The 12,183-nt window shown below is 45.6% G+C and overlaps 1 protein-coding gene across 1 annotated transcript in view; it reads right to left on the bottom strand.

Moving 5' to 3' along the window:
• LOC124569463 overlaps nt 1-12,183 on the bottom strand; it is a 184,562-nt gene that overhangs the window by 40,549 nt on the left and 131,830 nt on the right.

Raw genomic sequence — 12,183 nt, 5'->3', positions numbered from 1 at the left:
CAGTGAATAGACCAAAAAATCAAATTAACATCATTTTAAATACATAATAGTTTTTCTAACAGTTTCATTGTAACAATACCTACAAGAAGCTATCCATTTTTAGTAAAACCATTTATTTCACCAGAACTCAGTTTAGGGGCTCCATCTGCTTTCAGATAGCCATAAATGAACATTTTATTACTAAAAGTTTTTGAGATATGTTGAGAAAGAATTGTTTTCACAGGGAAGAAAGAAAGAAGGATAACCAAAGATTAAGTTGCTGTAAATGAGGTGGTCATCTGAGATGAAGCACATGAGCTGAATGGATAAAATGGCTCTGAGCACTATGGGACTTAACGTCTATGGTCATCAGTCCCCTAGAACTTAGAACTACTTAAACCTAACTAACCTAAGGACATCACACACATCCAAGCCTGAGGCAGGATTCGAACCTGCGACCGTAGCAGTCGCGCGGCTCCGGACTGAGCGCCTAGAACCGCTAGACCACTGCGGCCGGCCTGAATGGATAAAAATGGGGAAAGATATTGGTCATGTCCCTTCAAAAGGGATCGTCATGGCCTTAACCTTAAGTAATTCATGGAATCGTGTAAAACCTACATCTGAATGGCCAGATATGTGTGTGTGTGTGTGTGTGTGTGTGTGTGTGTGTGTGTGTGTGTGTGTTTCATAGTCTTTACACTGTATTCATTTTAACAGTAAAATAACACTTTCTCTGAATGATAAATCCTGAGAAATTAGGTTAGCATAATTTATACCAAGTTACCATATAAAAGATATTTTTTTTCCTCCTGATTAAGACTGTTTAAAGATGCTTGTGAACAGTTGTGCAGCGTGCAGCAACTGAATGAATTGCTGAACTTTTGATTTGATACAAGTTTGTCTGTAACAAATAGTAGCAATGAAATATCCAATTTGATTTTTGCATTTACAAACTGGTTTTGTACCACCCTCATGAGTTGTGTGCTTTTTTGACAGGAAATCTCTTTCTCAGTACTGTTCTGGTAACAGAAAATTACTATATCCACTCATCTATCCACCTACGTAATTCTGCATTCTCAGTGCAATTCAATAGTGTGTACTGTTTCTTCCACCATGAACATGGGGCTTACATTCATTTTTCAGTCTGTCCACATTCCTCAAGAGGTCATATCAAGTTTAAGACCATGAGCGTGTTATTATTTTAATATAAGAAGAGTTGTTATTAAATGAAGTTGTCTGTCTAAGTGGCATAAACAACAATGACCTACAAATTTTCATCCAGAATCATGTGTTTTCATGTGTCATAGACCACAGAAGATATTCCTTGTAGTGGTCACCTATAGTCAACAATTGTAGCTGATGAATATACAGTTTCAAATAGGGTGTCTTATTGTAGTTATTATTTAGTTTTTATTTCACAGGAAAGTTATTTCTTTAGTTCCACAAGTTTTATTATTTCTTTCCCCATTCCCTCGAGTCCAAGACAACACACAGTCACAGATAGGCAGGTGATGCAAAATTCTTTCTTAGCAGATTGTTTTAATTTATCTTACACTAATGCCTATTAAATGGAATTCTGCAGTGTGATTTACTTATTAATCACTAAAAGGAGTATGACAATGTATGATAAAAATATGAGGGGTCACCTAGGATCCTGTGAATAAAACTGATTCATTAATGACATAGTGCAAACTAAATCCTATGTGGAGGGCACTTGAGCAGATTATATTGAAGCTAATGTTGTGGAACTCTTTCTAGTGTACTTTATAAGCATTCCTTAAGCCACTGAACACACATCATACACAACAAAGTAATGGCTGCAGCACTTGCATCTCTCCTTGCAGTGGCACAGAAATGAGAATTTCTGTTCTGATAGAAGCAGGACGTAATCTGAACATTTGACACTTAACTTTTACTATGGAAGATGAACCCACAAACTGCACACTTAGCTCCATTAACAATTTTTTAAAGAATTGTTAAATATTATCAAGATCATTAGACATGGAAGACTAGGACAAATTGGGGGGGGGGGGGGGGGGGGGGTTAAAGAATGGCTATGGCCTGTTTAAAGACTTATCTCAGCATTAGTCTCAAGTGATTTAATGAACCCAGGATTGCCAGATGGGGATTTAAGCTTAGTACTCCTGAATCTGAGTCACTGCATCACCTTATTTGGTTCCCATAAGAAAGGAATATATAGAAGAAGTAACAGTATCTGTTCAAAAGCATTTAGATACACATTCATGGATATTAATATTGGATGTGTCCACCCTTCACCTTGATTATGGCCTAAACTCTGCTGGGGGCCCTTTCAATTATGCATGTGAATATCTGTGGACGAACAGCAGCCTGTTGTTCTTCTAGATCTGAAACCAAAGGAGTCAATGATGTTTGGATGCTGGGGTCTGGAGCAAAGTCAACATTCAAACTCATCCTGAAGGTGTGTCACTGGGTTCAGGTCAGGACTCTAGGCAGGCCAGTCCTTATGCTGATTTCAAGTGATCAAGTGATTCTTTACAACCCCTAGCCCCCTCCCTCCCACTCCTCCTCCTCGCAAACGCAAACACACACACACACACACACACACACACACACACACACACACACACACACACGCAGACAAGTGCATACAATGCCCAGCAGTACATGAGGTCTTGTCTTTATTTTAGCTGTGCTTCTTCCTTCCCACTTCCATTTCTCAGCCACATGACCAACAATCAGCTTGGGCAGCTTTAGAAGGGTTGATGGATATGTTAGTGAGGTGACATCCAGTAACTGCTCTGCATTCAAATTCACTGAGCTCTCCTGAGCAACGCAGCCTGCTCTAACTGCTTCTCTACTGCCAACACAATACTCTCCACCTCCCCTAATACTGGTGAGTCCACATCTCTTGACATCTAGCAGTTAATACCATATTATGTAGGGGCTTTATGATATTTTTGATCAGATGGTGTACACAGAAGAACCAGACTCAAATTTTAGATTCTGAACTGAAAGTATTCTCTTATGATCCACTATTCCTATACTTTCCTACATTATTCTGAAACAAGTTATGTTCATTACTTTGTTTCTAAGGTACCAGTAATTACAGTTCTAATTGCATATATAAAAATGTGAACTTCTACATTTCATTTGGCAAGCAAATTTTCATTACTTCTTTATTCTGAACTAGTAATGTCATTACACTCTACAGATGAACAGTGCACGATCTGATGGCCCTGCCATTTTTCTTGGTTTCTGATGTTTACCTCTGCATCCATCATCCTAAGGTGATAGTGGAAGTCTACAACTTGGGCTGCAATGATACTTTCAGCTCAATTTCAGAAGTAAGTTTTGTACTACAAACAGTTGTATTCATTGTAGGCTACCAAGTTAAACCTATACGATTTTAAGAGAGCAGACTACTTCAGTTAGTCTTCCAAGTAGATACAGATTACCATCAACATTAATACTCCACGAACTGCTGTGTGCAGTTGAAGGTAATTCATGCCATTATCCGCTTTTCCCTTTGCCATTTTTTTTTTTTTTTTTTTTTTTTTTTTTTGTGGTTTTCGGGCGCACAACTTCAATGGTCATTAGCGCCCTGACTACTCTAAGAATGCACCGCGAGGCACAAGTTGACAACAACAACTAAAAGGGAAAACACAATAAAAGACAGACTGACAGGCATAGGATTAAAAAACATCATCAAATGTCCTTAGCGAGGTGTGTCAAATTGATAAAACAAAGAACACGAGCAGCTGCTCGTGGGTCATCCGCTAAAATGGCATCGAAAGTATTAGGCAGGTTAAGATCGAGGCGCAGTGTGTTAAGATCAGGACAGGACATTAAAATGTGTCTAACCGTCAGCAAGTGCCCACATGGGCAGAACGGCGCCGGCGCAGCCGTCAGCAGATGGCGATGGCTGAACCGGCAGTGTCCAATTCTTAACCTTGCTAAAACGACCTCCTCCCGCCGAGAAGGGCGTGAGGAGGACGTCCAAGCCACGGGAAGAGGTTTTAAGGCCCGAAGCTTGTTGTCGGTAAGTGCAGCCCAATCGGCATGCCACAGCGACACAACGCGCCGACAAATGACCCTGCTAAAATCGGACGAAGGGACACAACAAGAAGCTGTCCGAGGCTGGAGGACCGCAGCCTTGGCCGCGGCATCTGCAGCTTCGTTCCCAGGGATACCGACATGGCCAGGAACCCACATAAAGCTAACCGGCGTACCGACGTCCACCAGCTGCTGAAGAGAGCGTTGGATCCGGTGTACGAAAGGGTGAACCGGGTACGGATCACTGAGGCTCTGGATGGCACTCAGGGAATCTGAGCAGATGACATAAGCAGAATGTCGGTGGCGGCAGATGTAAAGAACAGCCTGGTAGAGGGCAAAGAGCTCAGCTGTGAAGACCGAACAATGGCCATGGAGCCGGTATTGGAAACTTTGTGCCCCGACAATAAAGGAACACCCGACCCCGTCATTGGTCTTAGAGCCATCTGTATAAATGAAAGTCATGTTGTTGAACTTCGAACGAAGTTCCAAAAAATGGGAGTGGTAGACCGAACCGGGGGTGACCTCTTTTGGGAGCGAGCTGAGGTCGAGGTGAACGCGGACCTGAGCCTGGAGCCAAGGTGGCGTGCGGCTCTCGCCCACTCGAAAGGTTGCAGGGAGTGAAAAATGAAGGTGTTGAAGGAGGCGACGAAAGCGAACTCCAGGGGGTAGCAAGGCAGAGACATACAACCCGTATTGAAGGTCAAGAGAGTCGTCAAAAAAGGAACGATAAGACGGATGGTCGGGCATTGACAGTAGCCGACAGGCATACCGACAAAGCAGTATATCGCGCCGGTAGGTGAGTGGCAATTCGCCAGCATCAGCATGAAGACTCTCTACGGGACTGGTATAAAATGCTCCGATCGCAAGTCGTAAACCCCGATGTTGTATGGAGTTGAGGCGGCGTAAGATGGATGGCCGTGCAGAGGAGTATACGAAGCTCCCATAATCCAGCTTGGAGCGGACGATCGACCGATATAGACGAAGTAGGACGGTTCGATCCGCTCCCCACGACATACCACTGAGAACACGGAGGACATTTAAAGAACGGGTACAACGGGCGGCCAAATATGACACATGTGGAGACCAGCTAAGTTTCCTGTCAAAGGTAAGGCCTAAAAATTTGATTGTCTCCACGAGTGGGAGAGCAACGGGACCGAGTCGTAAGGACGGTGGGAGAAACTCTTTGTAGCGCCAGAAGTTAATACAGACCGTCTTCTCGGCAGAAAAACGGAAGCCATTGGCGACACTCCAGGAGTAAAGACGGTCAAGAGAACGCTGAAGACAGCGCTCCAGGACACGTGCACACTGCGCGCTGCAATAGATGGTAAAATCGTCCACGAAAAGGGAGCCTGATACATCAGCTGGGAGGCAATCCATTATTGGATTGATCGCGATGGCGAAGAGAGCGACGCTCAAAACTGAGCCCTGTGGCACCCCATTCTCCTGGCGAAAGGTGTCGGACAGGACAGAACCCACACGTACCCGAAACTGTCGATCCATTAAAAAGGAATGAATAAAAAGAGGGAGGCGACCGCGAAAGCCCCATGTATGCATGGTGCGGAGAATGCCCGCCCTCCAACAGGTGTCGTAAGCCTTCTCCAAATCAAAGAACACAGCCGCGGTCGGGCGCTTCCGCAAGAAGTTATTCATAATGAAGGTCGACAAGGTAACCAGATGGTCAACAGCAGAGCGGAGCCTTCGAAATCCACATTGTACATTGGTAAGTAGGCGTCGAGACTCGAGCAGCCAAACCAATCGAGAGTTAACCATTCGCTCCATCACTTTACAGACACAGCTGGTAAGCGAGATAGGTCGATAACTGGAAGGCAAGTGCTTGTCCTTCCCCGGCTTAGGAATCGGGACAACAATAGACTCGCGCCAGCATGCGGGAACATGTCCCTCAATCCAGATGCGATTGTATGTACGAAGAAGAAAACCTTTACCCGCAGGAGAAAGGTTCTTCAGCATCTGAATATGAATAGAATCAGGCCCTGGAGCGGAGGACCGTGATCGGCCAAGTGCGGTTTCGAGTTCCCGCATGGTGAATGGGGCATTATAACTTTCACAATTCGAGGAGCGGAAGTCAGGTGGCCTAGCCTCCTCTGCCTGTTTGCGGGGGAGGAAGGCAGGGTGGTAATGAGCGGAGCTCGAAACCTCGGCGAAAAAGCGGCCGAAGGCATTGGAGACAGCCCCAGGGGCCACAAGGACTTCATTCGCGACCTTCAAGCCAGAAACTGGGGAGTGGACCTTAGTGCCAGATAGCCGGCGCAGGCTACCCCAGACAACAGAAGAAGGGGTAGAACTGTTGAAGGTGCTTGTGAAAGCAGCCCAGCTGGCTTTCTTGCTTTCTTTAATAATACGACGACACTGAGCACGTAATCGTTTATAATTAATACAATTCGCCACTGTAGGGTGGCGCTTAAAGGTGCGTAAAGCACGTCGACGAGCACGTAAAGCATCTCTACATGCTGCGGTCCACCAGGGGACCGGTACGCGACGTGGAGAAGAAGTAGGGTGAGGGATGGAATATTCAGCAGCAGCGAGAATGACTTCCGTGAGGTGTGCGACCTGACGATCGCAGCTTGTGAAGGTTTGATCCTGAAAGGTAGCCCTGGAAGAGAAGAGCTCCCAGTCTGCCTTGGAGATGGTCCAACGAGAGGAGCACGGAGAGGGAGTATGCTGCAGGAGATGGATAACACACGGGAAATGGTCGCTCGAATATGTATCAGAAAGTGCATACCACTCAAACCGGCGTGCAAGTTGGGGAGTACATATAGAGAGGTCTAAATGGGAATAGGTGTGAGATGTGTCCGAAAGAAAAGTAGGGGCGCCAGTATTGAGGCAGACAAGATCGAGCTGGTTGAAAAGGTCTGCTAACAAGGAGCCCCTCGGGCAGGATGCTGGAGAGCCCCAAAGGGGATGGTGGGCATTGAAGTCTCCAGTTAACAAAAATGGTGCAGGTAGCTGAGCAATAAGTTGCATCACGTCTGCCCTGGTAACGGCAGATGACGATGGAGTGTAAACGGTACAAAAGGAAAACGTAAAAGTGGGGAGAGTAATGCGGATGGCAACTGCCTGCAGGCCGGTGTGCAACGTGATGGGACGTAGTAAATATCATCCCGGACCAGCAACATAACCCCTCCATGAGCTGGGATACCTACCACAGGGGGTAGGTCAAAACGCACAGAGGTGTAGTGTGCCAAGGCAATTTGATCGCATGGGCGTAGCTTCGTTTCCTGGAGGGCTACGACAAGCGGACGGTGCAAGCGGAGCAGCAACTTCAAGTCCTCTCGGTTGGAGCGAATGCTGCGAATATTCCAGTGAATAAGTGCCATCGTAAGAAAAGAAAGATGAGAGAAGTGGTCACCTCGAAGGCCGCTTAGGGCCTGGCTTCGAGCGAGCACTGCCGCCGCTATCAGTAGGCGGACAGTCATCGTCCATTGGGTCTATAGGGTCATCGGCCATCTCGGGAGGATGGCCGGGAGGGGGAGCTTCCTCCGCCAGTGAACGGCCAGATGTACGGCGACCAGCGGTGCGGCCAGGCGAAACGGATGACGGCCTGGGGCGGCAGCCGCTGGGTGGCGCAAGAGAAGAAATGCGCCGTGGCGGGGAAGGAGAACTGTGCTTCCTATGCGCCTTTTTGGAAGGACGTGTAGTGGAAGTACCGGTCGAAGGCTGTGAGGTCGAGGTACGGAGGAAGTCTGCACGGGATGGTTCCTTCTTGAAGGCCCGTGCATCTGACTTCGGTGTCTTCGTTTTAGCAGAAGCTGAAGAAGGTGCTCGTGTCTGTGGGGTGATGGGAGGAAGAGGAGACGTCGACCGCGCGATCTTAGCACTGGCCGAACGGACGACCGTGGTGCTGAAGGTCAGATCGCATGTCTGGGTTGCTACCTCCCGGGTAGTCCGAGGAGAGGCGAGGACAGTACTGTATTTCCCCGCTGGGAGCAGCGTGGGCTTCCTACTAGCCAATAGCTTGCGAGCAGCCGAGGTGGACACTTTCTCTTTGACCCGAATTTCCTGGATACAGCGTTCTTCCTTATAGACAGGACAGTCGCGGGAGGATGCTGCATGGTCACCCTGACAGTTCACACAACGAGGAGACGGAGGTGGACAGTCACCCTCATGGGCATCCCTGCCACAGGTGACACATTTAGCCGCATTGGAACAAGACTGTCGAGTGTGATTGAAACGCTGACACTGGTAGCAGCGCGTAGGTGTCGGGATATAGGGGCGAACAGAAATAACCTCGTAGCCCGCCTTGATGCGCGATGGCAGCTTAACACTATCGAAGGTCAAGAAAATTGTCCGGGTCGGTACAAGGTCATTGTTGACCTTTTTCATGACCCTATGGACAGCCGTCACGCCCTGCTCAGCGAGGAATGATTGAAGCTCCTCGTCAGTCAATCCGTCGAGGGAGTCAGTATAGACCACACCACGAGACGAATTCAAAGTTCGGTGGGCCTCCACCCGGACAGGGAACGTGTACAGGAGGGTGGCCCGAAGCAGTTTTTGTGGCTGAAAGGCATTCTCAGTTTCCAGTAATAAGGTGCCGTTACGCAACCTGGTACAGGATTTGACAGATCCGGCTATGGCATCTACGCCCTTCTGAATAACGAAAGGGTTGACAGAGGAAAAATCCTTTCCGTCCTCAGTTCGAGAAACTACGAGGAACTGTGGGGCAGGCGGTAGTACTTTTGTCACTGTTGGCTGGTCACGTTTCCGTTTTTGGGTCGAAGTCGAAAGAGATGGAGTAGAATCCATTGCGGAGGAATCCCCCATGATTGCCAGCGTCTCCGATGGCGCGCTCCTTCCTTGTGGGGACCCTCTCAGAGGGCACTCCCGCCTTAGGTGAATGTTTACACCTCAGGTCACACCTCCCGAGAAACAGACGGAGGGACCAATCGGCATGGTCAGAAGGTATCAGCTCAGGCAATCACCCCTCCCCGGGCCTGGCCTTTACCAGGGGGTACGCGCGTGCCTTACATGTCTACCCAGGGCGGGGACTTACGCGTTACCCCGTCACCGGCTACGCGTGCGAACGCGTGGGTCGGCCTTCAGACACGCACAGGGAGGAAGGAAGAAGAGGAAAAAGAAGAGAGAGAGGGAGAAAGAGGACAGACTGTCTCAAACGCCGAGGCGGAGACCAGAGAAGGCAAGGAGAAGAAGGCAATGAGAAAGCAAGGGGAAGAAGGCAATAAGAAGGCAAGGAGAAGAAGGCAATGAGAAGGCAAGGAGAAAAAGGCAATGAGAAGGCAAGGAGAAAAAGGCAATGAGAAGGCAAGGAGAAAAAGGCAATGAGAAGGCAAGGAGAAGGCAAGGAGAAGGCAAGGAGAAGGCAAGGGAAAGAGTAAGGAAGACAGTGAGGTGGAGAAGAGCAAAGAAAGGAACCAACAAAAGGAAGGAAGAAACGAGAAGTGAAAAAACCAAAAGGACCACAATGATAGGTCGTGGAACCGTCCGTCTCCGGACGCAGGCGCGAACTACCCCCGTGAGGGGGATGGACTCCTTTTAGTCGCCTCTTACGACAGGCAGGAATACCGCGGGCCTATTCTAATCCCCGGACCCGCAGGGGGGGCCCTTTGCCATTCTGGCTATCAATAAAATGTGGGAAAAATTACTCTTAGAATAAGCACTAAGACCCTGCAACACGAGAACAATAAGTATATTAGCCTTTAAGTTTACTGTATCTGTATTTTCCTTTTATCATTAATGAAAACCTACATTATGCACATAACACAGAAGTTACCCATAGTTTAGTTAAGTTGCTTGTTCCATGGATCATAACTAACAGGCCCTTCTCTCTCTCTCTCTCTCTCTCTCTCTCTCTCTCTCTCTCTCTCTCTCTCTCTCTTTTAGTCTTATGATTGGTTTGATGCGGACTGCCACAGATTCCTCTCCTGTGCCATAATTTCCATCTCAAGAGTTGCAATTGCAACCCACATCCTCAATTATTTGCTGGATATATTTGAATCTCTGTTTTCCTCTACAGTTTTTATCCTCTACAACACCCTCTAGTACCATGGAAGTTATTCCCTAAGGTCTTAACAGATATCCTATCATCCTGTACCTTCTTCTTGTCAGTGTTTTCCATATATTGTTTCCTTAGCAATTCTGCGGAGAACTGCTTCATCCCTCACCTTATAAGCACCCCTAATTTTTAACGATCAACTGTAGCACCATATCTCAAATGCTTTGCTTCTCTTCTGTTCTGGTTTTCACACAGTCCATATTCTACTACCAAACAATGCTGTGCTTGAAAACATACATTCTCAAAAATTTCCTCCACAAATTAAGATCTGCTTTTGATACTAGTAGACTTCTGGCCAGGGAAAGCACTGCTTGCCAGTGCTAGTCTGCTTTTTGTGTCCTGCTTGCTGTGTCCACCACGGGTTACTTTACTGCCAAGGCAGCAGAATTCCTGAACTTTGTTTGCTTCATGATCCTCAATTCTGATGTTATGTTTCTCACTGTTCTCATTTTTTGCTGCTTCTTATTACGTTCATCTTTCTTCAGGGTACTCTCAGTCCATAGAGACAGACATGCATTAGACCATTCATTCCATTCACAGATCATAAGTTTTCTTCATTTTCACTGAGGATAGGAATGTTATCAGTGAATCTTGTCAGTGATATCCATTCACCTTGAATTTTAATCCCACTCTTGAACCTTTCTTTTTATTTCTATCATTGCTTCTTTGATGTATAAGAAGAACAGTAGCGGTGAAATGAGAAACTATATCCCTGTCTTATACTCTTTTTAATCCAAGTACTTCTTTCTTGGTCTTCCAGTCTTATTGTTCCCTCATGATTCTTGTACATATTGTATATTAACCATCTTTTCTTTTCACTTATCCCTATTTTTCTCAGAATTTTGAACAGGTTGCACCATTTGAAACTGTTGAATTTTTTTTCCACATTGACAAATTTTATGAAATGTCTTGATCTTTCTTGTGTTTCTTCCATTAATTGCAATGTCAGAACTGCCTCTCTGGTGTCTCTTACCTTTCCTAAAGCCAAACTGATCATCTTCTAACATATCCTCTATGTTGTTTTACATTCTTCTGTATATTATTCCAGTCAGCAACTTGGATGCATGAACTGTTAAGCTGATTGTGCGACAATCCCACAACTGTCAGATCTTGCTATCTTCAAAACTGTGTGGATCAAGTGAAGAACAAGATGGCCGCGAGTGTAGAAGTGTGTGATTCTAACTTGAGAAATAGTTATAGTTATGCTGTTAAAAAGGGAGTTTGTAAGAATTGTAACACTGAAATAACAACGCTAATAGAACGAATTGCTAGCTTACAAATCATAGTCAGTTCCTTAAAAAGCGATATTGACTCACTCAAGAAAGAAAAATCGGTATCTACGATTGAAGCCAACACTAAGTGAAGTGATGCAAGACAAAAGTAATATATCGTCCGAGTGGGTAAAAGTGTCACACAAAAATAGTGTTCCAACTACAAAAAGAACAACAAAGTCTGCTAAAGCTGTCACATTTTCGGAAAAAAACAAATATCATGTTTTGCAAACAAGTGACTGTGATAGCAATTCTCCAAATGATCGTGAACTTGAAAAAGTCAGTGAACTGAAAATGAATAGTGTTTTTTCAAATAATGTCAACAACAAACACAGATCATCAGGGAAAAAGAGTAATGTACTATTACTAACAGACAGTCATGGCAGAAATCTATCCAGCATGCTCTGTGAGAAAAATCGCGACATAGCAGTGACTAGTGTAGTGAAACCGGGAGCGGGATGTAAAAATGTTGTAGACATTAACTCTCAGACGAAATTAATGCAAGAAAATGACTTTATCGTCTGTATAATGGGTTCAAACGATGTGGCAAAAAATGAAGCAGAGGACTGCGAGAAAACGCTGCAGAATTTTTTACAAGCTAATAAATGCAGAAACACAGTAGTTGCCACACTTCCTCATAGGCATGATCTGATTTACAGTTCGTGTGTAAACAAAGAAATTCGGAAAACAAACATTAAAATAAGGAAACTGTGTTCTCAATACACTAAGTGCGATGTACTAGATATAAGCAAGCTGCATCGAAATCTGCACACGAAGCATGGGATGCATTTGAACTATTAAGGGAAAAGGTTTGTTTGTGATTGTGTTAGTGAAATAATTAAAGAAAGACTTGCAAGGGATAGAACAATC

This window comes from Schistocerca americana, unplaced genomic scaffold, assembly GCF_021461395.2.
Source record: "Schistocerca americana isolate TAMUIC-IGC-003095 unplaced genomic scaffold, iqSchAmer2.1 HiC_scaffold_15, whole genome shotgun sequence".
Classification (NCBI taxonomy): domain Eukaryota; kingdom Metazoa; phylum Arthropoda; class Insecta; order Orthoptera; family Acrididae; genus Schistocerca; species Schistocerca americana.
Note: the sequence above shows the minus strand (reverse complement) of the source record. Positions and strands in the feature narration are given on the sequence as shown.